This window comes from Lepidochelys olivacea (assembly GCF_965140295.1).
Source record: "Lepidochelys olivacea isolate rLepOli2 genome assembly, chromosome: 24".
NCBI classification, from domain to species: domain Eukaryota; kingdom Metazoa; phylum Chordata; order Testudines; family Cheloniidae; genus Lepidochelys; species Lepidochelys olivacea.
The window spans coordinates 11,149,368-11,160,016 of record NC_140434.1 but is presented as its reverse complement, the minus strand read 5'-3'; the positions used below and the strand labels follow the sequence as shown (position 1 = coordinate 11,160,016).

The 10,649-nt window shown below is 45.4% G+C and overlaps 1 long non-coding RNA gene across 1 annotated transcript; it reads left to right on the top strand.

Annotated features, from left to right (window-relative positions):
- Positions 1–5,487: 5,487 nt before the first annotated feature.
- LOC311512681 lies at positions 5,488–7,498 on the top strand. The gene is made up of 2 exons (XR_014709527.1): positions 5,488–5,559; positions 6,564–7,498. It is a non-coding gene; the product is annotated as an uncharacterized lncRNA (long non-coding RNA).
- Positions 7,499–10,649: the final 3,151 nt, after the last annotated feature.

Genomic DNA, 10,649 nt, shown 5'->3' with positions numbered 1-10,649 from the left:
TGTTTACGGCCTGTGATCTGTCCATAACTTTTACTAAAAATACCCGTGACTAAAGCGTAGCCTTATTCATGAGACCCTGTAATTTGTCATTCATTCCTGGCAAAGGCAATACAAGGCCTAAAAACCACTTAAGACTCACTTCAGCATTCAAAAAGAGCTCTTCCCAGAGACTTAAGTTGACATAGGCTTTTGCAGTGGCCTTATGCACTGGGATGAAGTTCACCATACAGGGATTAGAAATACAGCTGTAGTTATGTCCTCATGATGTAAGATTAGGGTGATCATCATGGCAGAAGCACACCGGGCTATTTATGGAAAGGCTGCTCACTGTTTGTGGTTAGGGTCGGTGGCACAGTGTTTTATAAAGTCTTGGAGTTACAACCTTGAACCTATATTGCCTCAGCAACCACATCTCCATCCATGAGCAGCTAAGAGTAGTGAGAGCTTGTGGGACAGTGCGTCTAAGAGAGCCCAAGTCAAGCACAGGAGAGATGAAGAAAAGGCATCGTTGACCAAACACGAGACATCTGTGGAATGAGTTTAGGTTAAGGCAGAATCTCACCAGCTGGTGGTCATGTTTCCTGATCCTTCTCTTGCAGAAAGTGTTGTAGCTACAATACTAAAATTGTTACATCCACTCCAAACAGAGCTTCCTCTGTCCCAGAATCTATACATTGGAGTTTTATACGAAAGGGAACCTCGTAGCTGCTATTTAATAAAAATCAAAAAGCAACTAGAAATCACGACCCGATTAAGGCCGAGAAATGAGAGAAATTGAAATACATATTTTAAATGACCCTATTACTCAAAACATGGACATCTTCTACGAATAAGCTGTTATTATTGTAAGCATAAAACATTTGCATATCTAGAACTTTAATGGCTGTTTGTGAAGTGCTTTGGTATCCAGAGTTCTAAGGACACCACTTAGCATCCAACTAAAGTGTTATTATCCTTATTTGCTATGCAAATAAACAGAGGTGTATTCTGCTGAAGGTAACACAAGGAGTCAATTACAAAGATAGAACTAAAACCACGTAATCCCGTTTCTCATGCCACATGCTACTCTCTGGCTTGAATGTTCTTAGACTGTCTTACAAGACAACATTACTCAAGAGTTTTGTTATTATCATGTAGTGTCTTTGGCTTCCTCATATACAACTTACATGAAGTGCTTAGTTTGTAATGAAGGAGGGTGCTGGGGCTCAAGCAATGAGATGCCATGTCTCAAGCAAATTTTTACTTTTGCGACGGACACAGCAAGCCTCGAGGTGCTGGGCTATGAACTGCCCAGCCCAGAGGTGCCGAGGCTCAGCCCTGGCAAGCCCTGGCACAAGTTAAGCACTGCTTACACGAGTAATGATTACAGAGACTCAGTCGTCTTCTTGTTTTGTTTGACGAGCTTCTTGATGAATTCTCTTTTGATCTAAGCATAAACAAATCACAACTAAATTGGTGGTTTAGGATCATGAACTTCAATTTATCATTCAAATATTAAATCCTGAGTGAAAAGAAACTTATGTTTATTCCTGTGAAAAAACCTGCTGTTGCTGTCAAGCAAAATCTTAACTCCAGCCTCGTTTTCCTCCAGACATTTCTCTACCTACTACAGAATTGTGGGCCCTTCACCTGTTCTACAGACATTTCCTTAGTATGGCCTTACGGTTTCTTATCTGATAGGCATTATGATGAATTTCACCAGTGCAGTGTGTTACTCTCTGTTTCTATAGTGTAGCCAATGATTTTAGTTTATTATCCATTTATTGTGTGATGTTATGATTAATCAATATGTTATATTACATATATTCATTGTAGGTTAATTAGAGTTAATCTCTCGGATTATAAAAGTATACGACTGATCAGTAGTTAGAGGAACCAAATATTAGACATGAGGAAGAGAAGTTGAAACACAAGAACCCATAGGATGAGGCCTGTAAGAGTTTAGCATGTCTCAGATATGTGTCTTAAACCACGGGATACAGATTGTGCATCAATGTTAATGAGAACGAAGGGAATTTACACAACCTATAGGAAAGTGGGGTGCCTTAGGTTTCCAGGGGACACAGACCAAGCAAAGAAAAGAGGGCTGACACTTTTATGGACATGCAGAATGTAGGTATAGACAGAATCACTCTTTTTTGATGTTGGGTCAGGAGTGGGGATTTACACAACAGCAACCTGAAAAGAAAAAATTTCATGGTACATCTCTTAAATATATCTTGAGAATTGCAATTGTACACTACCCATGGAGAATCTTAAAAATTGCACACTCTCTGTTTTCTCGGACAATTATTATCTTCATGTATGAAGAAGGCAAAGTGGATCAGAACATTATCTGACCAAAAAAAACCCATAACATTTGTATGTGAACAGTTTTCACAAAGCGAAAAACCTGTATGTGACCTCTCAGTCGTCATCTTCAAAGGAAATCTGCACAACACCTTGAAAAGACGAGCCTCTGAGCCTAAAGTGATAACCTAAAGTGAACACTCAAAATCATGGCCTGAATAGAGATATTGGATTTATGACTTATTACAACAATATATAACCCAGTAACGGCACCCCCTCCCAGCTTTTTCCCCTTTCCTCTCCTCTCTATGACTGGAGAGCTGTTATCTGGCCACTTGACTTTGAAAAGTTCCTTGAAATAGATGCTAACTATGATTGTAAACAATCTCTTTCACCTTCCATTTAGCTGTGACACTCTGAGTACATTTCCCAGACTTGAAGTAGAGTGCCGTAGAAGCTCGAAAGCTTTTCTCTCTCCCCATAAGAAGCTGGTCCCATAAATGATATATTGCTTTACCCACTTTGTCTCTCTCATATGCTGGGACCAACATGCCTACAATAACATCTCTTCTTAGTGACCTATTTGGAAGCCAAAAATGTGAAGGGTCAAGGAAGGTTCAGGACCAATGGTAAATACTTAGCACGTGTTCTCAAGACAACTGGGTTTTATTTGGGACTCTGCAACTTGCCCCCTGTCTGAATTTCACGTTAATGTGCCCTCTGGTTCACTGCCTAAAAAACAGGGATCATAGCACGTGGAGAATGCTCTACTTCCTCAGGGCTCCAGGTATCAAAGCGTGTCACAAACACTCATTAAGGTTTTTCATATCCAAAGCAGTGGATTGTTCTGGTATTAATGGTTTGATACTGGAAGACGCTCTTCTATTGAGTAATAGACTCACTTTAGAAAAAAGCATGTCAAGCTGACTGTGTAATTCTCTTAATCAGATCACGATTTGTAGCTCAGAATTTGGGACTCTTTGATTTCCATTAAAAAGAAGCTTTGCATTTCTTTTTATGATACAAATTCCTTTTTCAAATTTAAGGGCAGGAGATCAACCAGCATAAGTCAGCACAGCTCTGTAGAATTCAAAGATGTTCAGTGCTTCTCAATCAACATCAGGTTCTTCCCCCTTGCCTGGTGAGGGGAAACATTCTATGAAGTGATGTTAAACTTTCTACATTATTCTCATCATGGTAGACAAGATTTCTGCAAGCTCTTGGTCTTGCAGCGTGCCCTACATCTGGTCAGATTTTCAATTTATCTGAGTTTATCCCACAGCCTTGGCCAAGAAAGCCAGATCTCTCTCTTTCCTGTATTTCATCTGCGGCTTTATCAGTTGTATTTTCTTGTAAAACCACAATAGTCTTGGCTGTTGTTGGACGGAGACACACTGGTGATGCCGCAAATGTTCCAGGGTTTATCTCAAAGCCTTTGTCTACAACGGACCGGCTTGTTTTCACCCACCACCATTCCTCACCTCAAGCAAAGAGTAACCCTGTCAGAGGCAGCATAGAATCATAGAATCATAGAATATCAGGGTTGGAAGGGACCCCAGAAGGTCATCTAGTCCAACCCCCTGCTCAAAGCAGGACCAATTCCCAGTTAAATCATCCCAGCCAGGGCTTTGTCAAGCCTGACCTTAAATACCTCTAAGGAAGGAGATTCTACCACCTCCCTAGGTAACGCATTCCAGTGTTTCACCACCCTCTTAGTGAAAAAGTTTTTCCTAATATCCAATCTAAATCTCCCCCACTGCAACTTGAGACCATTACTCCTCGTTCTGTCATCTGCTACCATTGAGAACAGTCTAGAGCCATCCTCTTTGGAACCCCCTTTCAGGTAGTTGAAAGCAGCTATCAAATCCCCCCTCATTCTTCTCTTCTGCAGGCTAAACAATCCCAGCTCCCTCAGCCTCTCCTCATAACTCATGTGTTCCAGTCCCCTAATCATTTTTGTTGCCCTTCGCTGGACTCTCTCCAATTTATCCACATCCTTCTTGAAGTGTGGGACCCAAAACTGGACACAGTACTCCAGATGAGGCCTCACCAATGTCGAATAGAGGGGGACGATCACGTCCCTCGATCTGCTCGCTATGCCCCTACTTATACATCCCAAAATGCCATTGGCCTTCTTGGCAACAAGGGCACACTGCTGACTCATATCCAGCTTCTCGTCCACTGTCACCCCTAGGTCCTTTTCCGCAGAACTGCTGCCTAGCCATTCGGTCCCTAGTCTGTAGCTGTGCACTGGGTTCTTCCGTCCTAAGTGCAGGACCCTGCACTTATCCTTATTGAACCTCATCAGATTTCTTTTGGCCCAATCCTCCAATTTGTCTAGGTCTTTCTGTATCCTATCCCTCCCCTCCAGCGTATCTACCACTCCTCCCAGTTTAGTATCATCCGCAAATTTGCTGAGAGTGCAATCCACACCATCCTCCAGATCATTTATAAAGATATTGAACAAAACCGGCCCCAGGACCGACCCCAGCACAGTGAACGTCTGCCGTGATGATCACCCCGATCTCACAGCACTGGTGTCATAAAGGAGGTGGATTAGGAACTGAATTTCTAATCACCATCAGGGGAAATTCACCCCTGAGCAGAGCGCCAGCACAAAGGCTTATTCATCCCTCAGGTCCCTGTTTACACCTCTTTTGAAAGCTTTAGTGGGACTTAAATGGCTCAGAGGCCTTATACGTCCTTCTTCCAGGGGCAAATTTCAGGCCACAGGGCTGGAGAAAAAACCCACCCAGAGTAATGACTCTCATTAACTTCAGCGGGCATTAGATCAAAAAACTTACGGGTTCAGCCTCTGCAAAATGCTCTCTCCCTCCTACGAATTGCAGGGAGAACTGTGCAATGCCACCAACACCAGCCCACATGGCTTACCAGGACCAAAGTGGAGACCTGCATCTAATGGCAGACTTTGCACCTGTTACAGCTCTGACAATCTTTTACATCCATTCCCATTGTAACACCTGCGGAGGAATGAATGTGTCCCAAAAAATTTTTCAGATGAAAGAAACCTATAGGCTGTCTGGTGCATGTCAGACCATGTGAGGTTGAAAACACATGGTAATAATCCTGAAAACAAATTATATCAATTGAAGGAGTGACTCGCACAGCATAATATGTTTTCTAACTAATTAAGACCTTGAGCAAAAGGGTGTCTCGTATTCTCCAGGCAGTCTAAGAAATTGTATAAAAGCGCTCGCAACTCCAGGCTCCTTAACAACTTCTCTTGACTTATCCTCTTCAGCGACCGGGGTAAGTCCCATTTGTTTCATTCTCTCGAGAGCTATTGCGATGTCCCGTTAGTCACGGTTTAATTTAGGACTGCATCTTGCGCATGACTTTGTGATTATTGGCACGGTAAAGGGGGTTTGCCAATAACACAGTAGTTGTTAAGTTGCAGGCACTGATGCATTCGTGGTTTAGAAGTAAATGCTTCAATTTTCAGAGGTGCCTAGGCATTTGGGAGAGGAGTTCATGTTTACTATCACTAGGAATTAGGTGTTGGAATCCCATCAGTAGCTTTCAATAATTCCATATTCAGCTTTAAAGTTAGGGGAGTTAGGATGAAACTTCCCCAGTTTTTTTCAGAATAGGTCACTGTGTTGTTCCTTATTCTGTAGCAGAAGGTACTCGGCCAGATTTCAGACAGAATAATCAATGAGAAGGAGCTGTGGTCTGATCCAGCATGGAAATTTCTATGTTCCTACCTGCTCTAGTAGCAATGTTAGATGCAGATCCAAAGCTAGGTAAATTAGTCTAGACCCTTGAACTCAGCTGAACAGTGCCCTTATCTACCCGCTCAGGACTTGGCTCTTAATGTTTTGTTTTGAAAAAAGTATTTTAGAACATAAGAACGGCCATACTGGGTGAGATCAATGATCCAACTAGCCCAGTATCCTGTCTTCCAACAGTATCCAATGCCAGGTGCTTGAGAGGGAATGAACAGAACATGTAATCCTGAAGTGATCCATCCCGTCACCCGTTTCCAGCATATGGCAAACAGAGACTAGGGACATTTCAGAGCACGGTTTTCCCTTCCTTTATTAGCAAGTATTGTTGGCTCAGAAACTTTAGAAGCCAAACTGCCAGTCTGTTATTCAGAAGAGTGAGTGGAAGAAGGGGGCTAGGAGGAGGAACTAAGAGGCAACATGTATCCAGGAACTGAGGGTCTGGGTCATCATTTCCCTGAGCATTGAACCTTTTACTCTATGACCCTAGTGCATTATGTTGACTCTTTTCCCTGTTGTGTGTTTCAGGTTTACCTCCGACACAGAAAGATGACTTTTGACGAAAACTTTAGTGATGAATTGTATTACAAGCCCTACCACTATGGGGGCTGGGGTGGTTCCAGAGGTTACGGCTACTGTAGGCCATGGTATTGTCAAAGGCCGTACAAGTGTTGTTGGGGCTATCCCAAAGGTTGTTGGTACCCTTACCCTTGCCATTGGGGCTGGGGGCACGGCTTTGGAAAGGGCTGGCCATGTTTCGCCGAGGAGGAATAGACCCGGAACGTGGAAAAACCAGGAAACATTAAGCAAGATTCACAGATGAGTTTGTGGGCAATAGGTTTGAGAAATGCAGAGTGCCCTCAACTCCCATGGGTGCTGTGAGTGCTCAGCATCTCAGTAAATCTGCCCCATATCTCTATTTCCTCGGTTACACTGGTTGACTGTTTCCTCTACTGCCTTCCAGACTCTCTGCTTCTTCTAGAATAATGTGTTTGGGTGTGAATCTTAATTCCATGAAGGCCCCTTTTGGTCACGCTGACACAGTAAATGAAGCAGGCTCCTTACAAAGTCCTGCAAAGGGGTCTTAGTGTCAATGAGAATCAAGCCCTACGTGTTCTAGTCCTTTTATGCATTTGTGCCATTTGTTTCTGCTTTCAACTTTGCTTTATATGTTGTTTACTGGAGAGGTAGTTTCATCCTTGGTTTCAGTTGTGCTTTGTCTCATTTGATTCTGACTGTGATGAAACTAATACCTTAAAATGGTTGCAAAGAGAACTTGACTGTAAAATCTACAGCTGTGATGAAGAATGAAGAACATCTGGTTTGAAATGCATCACCTTGGAGCCAGTGACTCATTGTAGCCCTTCTTGATACCTTGGAGATATTATTTTAATTCTGAATTCTTTGTGTCGCTTTCTGTGTACTTGTATTCCGATTCACATTAAAATGCTTCTGAATCATAATATCATCCTTCTGAGTTTCCTTTCTGCTCCCTTCCTTATTGACCAGCCAGTCTGGCCCAGATTCACACAGGTAATTTGGTGCCTAAGGTTACTCTGGAATTGAGGGGTGTGTAACCCCAGAATTTCATCAAGCTAATTGTGGTCCTATTGTATGCATTCCGCCACCATGAATTGCTCAAATAGAACATCATGTAGTTTAGGGTTAGTTTGGACAAGGGCTTTTGGAGGCGAGGTTGAATAGTGGCTGCACGTTTGTAGTTTCTGCTAACCAGAATGGGAAGTGGGGAGAAAAGAATCAACAAATTGAGACTGAAAGAAAATAAGTGAATGGAGACCTTGAGTTTGGGTGACTGAGATAGAAGCTTATTATGGCTAAGGTTGTTAGGAAAGTTTTGTTGATAGGCAATTGATTGAAGTTAGGAGAAGTGATGACCCAGTAGAGGTCACTATGAACTACAGGTTTTGTAAAAATTAGTTCTAAAAAGAAGCGATAATAGAGTGTACTTTGGAGCAGTTCTCTGAAGTTATCCTGAGAGACAGCATACTCCCCAGTGGGGAAGTGTCTAGCCATTGCTGACCTGCTGCTAATTACTAGATACCATCTCAGATTTTAGGTAATTATTTGGGATGTTCTAAAGCTATTGCTTACGTGCGTGTGTGCTTAAATCTAAAAAATATTAGTTTTAGATAAGAGCACGCTTGCTGTATCATCCAGGAACTATCTAGTCTAAAGAAGTGTGTTTCCCTGAATGAAGCCCTTAGAGGGGTCGTACACTCCTTCTCATACCTTCTCGTACCTACTCTTTGAGTGGACCTATCAGTGCACTCATTGAATGTTCACGTCTTCACCTGTTCTACCCAGAACCGGACCGGCCGTACCAGTGGGTGAGGAAGGCATTTCAGTCCAAGATTGTCTGGAGCCAGTTCAGAGCTGCATTATCGGTGAGCAGGACAATTGGTGTCGCAAACAGGGAGTCCATCACGGCCGAGTGTCAGGGCAAACATTCTTTTTTGAGGGCTGTCAGGGTTCCCTCCCTACTCTGAACTCTGGGGTACAAATGTGGGGACCCGCATGAAAGACCCCCTAAGCTTATATTTTACCCGCTTAGGTTAAAACTTCTCTATGCCACTAATTCCTTCGACTGATATTGCTGCCGTCACCAAGGGATTTACACAAAATATTCAGGGAAGGGTGACTTAGAACCCCTAGCCCCCAAAATATCCCCCCAAGCCCCTTCAGCCCCTTTCCTGGGGAGGCTTGAGAATAAACTACCAACCAGTAGTTTGCCTTAGCAATGTGAGCACAGACCAGACCCTTTGTCTTCAGGACACTGAAATCAATCAGGTTCTTAAAAGAAGACCTTTATTTTAAAAGAAAAAAGTGAAAGAATCACACCTGCAAAATCAGGATGGAAGGTAATCTCCAGGAGCTGTTTACTGGTAGACAAGATGGAATCAGTGGGGTAGAAGTATGACCGGAGATGACGTATGGGGGAGGAAAATGAGGGGGTCAAGTCCCTCCCAGATTGGCCTGGTGTGGGCACGGAGGGAGAGGGGCTCTGTCCTTCTCTCCCTGTTCCCCCCTCCCCCGCTCCCATGCCACGTTCAGCCGCTTTCCCTGGCAGCCAGGCAGGAAGGGCGACGAAGCCGCTTCTCTCTGTGAGAGCCTGGCTGGGAGGCCATGGTGGATCCCTGGGCGCGGCTGTCGGGGGACAGGGAGGGCAGGCTCCGGATCACTTGGCCCCTGACCCCGCAGCAGGGCTTGGGCAGGGGCTTCTCGCTGTTGCCCCAGCTGCGGGGCACAGGGGACAAGTGAGCCAGAAACATGCTGGGGGCAGTGGGGGCTCCTGCTTGTTCAGCCCCTGTCTCCGGCAGCTGGGACAGCAGTGGTCCTCCCTCTGTCCTGGACCTGCTACGGGGACAGGGGCTGAGTGAGCCAGAGCACCCTCCCCACCCAGCAACCGAGCCCAGGCAGGGAGTGGTTTGCTGTCACCCCCCACACAGGCTCTCTCTGAGGCACGAGCAGTTGCCAGGGAGAGCGGCTGAACATGCCGAGGGGGGGAGGCGCAGGGAGAGAAGGACAGAGCCCCCACCCCATACATAACCTGCGGTGGGGAAAGTGCAGTGGCCCTGGGCTGGATTCTGGGCTGGGGGGCAGGGACTGGGAAGGGGAGACACGTGGTGTGGTCATGTGTCCTCCCCTTTAGATTGTACCCCTGCAATTTAGGGGGGCACCAGTTGTCTAAGGGGTGACATGTAGGTCATATGACCCCCCAGATTTCTGCCAGGGTGGGAGTTGGGCTGAGGGGACGTGCCTGGGAAAGGCACCAGCCGGAGGCACTCCTGCTGTACCCCACGAGGTGGCGCCCAGAGCAGAGGAGCGAGACCGGGCTGGCAGCACAGCTCTCTGCCAGATGGGGCGCGGGAAAGCCTGCTGAGTCTGTCCGTCTCCGCCAGCAGCCACATGGCCCCAGGGAGAATAACTCCTCTTCACTGCAGACACCGGCATGGTGACATGAGTGTTAAACCAGAAAGGAAAGTTATTTTCCTGTTTGTGTACGTGTCTAGACTAGCCTGCCAGGGGTGGGCAAACGGGAGCTCAGGGAGTCGGGGCGGTGGTGGGGGGAGGCAGTGAGGCCTGGTGGTGCTGGGGGTGGTGGTGAGGGTGTGGGGGAGGCAGCGGGAGCCAGGGGCGATGTCGGGGGTAGGGGGCTGGGGGAGCCACAGGGGTAAGGATGCCCAAATTCATAGGCAGGAGTTGTAGACCAAGCTGGATGAGCAAGCATCTCAGAGAGGTGATTAAGAAAAAGCAGAAAGCATACAGGGAGTGGAAGATGGCAGGGATCAGCAAGGAAAGCTACCTTATTGAGGTCGGAATATGTAGAGATAAAGTGAGAAAGGCTAAAAGCCATGCAGAGTAGGACCTTGCAAAGGGAATTAAAACCAATAGTAAAAGGTTCTATAGCCATATAAATAAGAAGAAAACAAAGAAAGAAGTGGGACCGCTAAACACTGAGGATGGAGTGGAGGTTAAGGATAATCTAGGCATGGCCCAATATCTAAACAAATACTTTGCCTCAGTCTTTACTAAGGCTAATGAGGAGCTTAGGGATAATGGTAGCATGACAAATGGGAATGAGGATATGCAGGT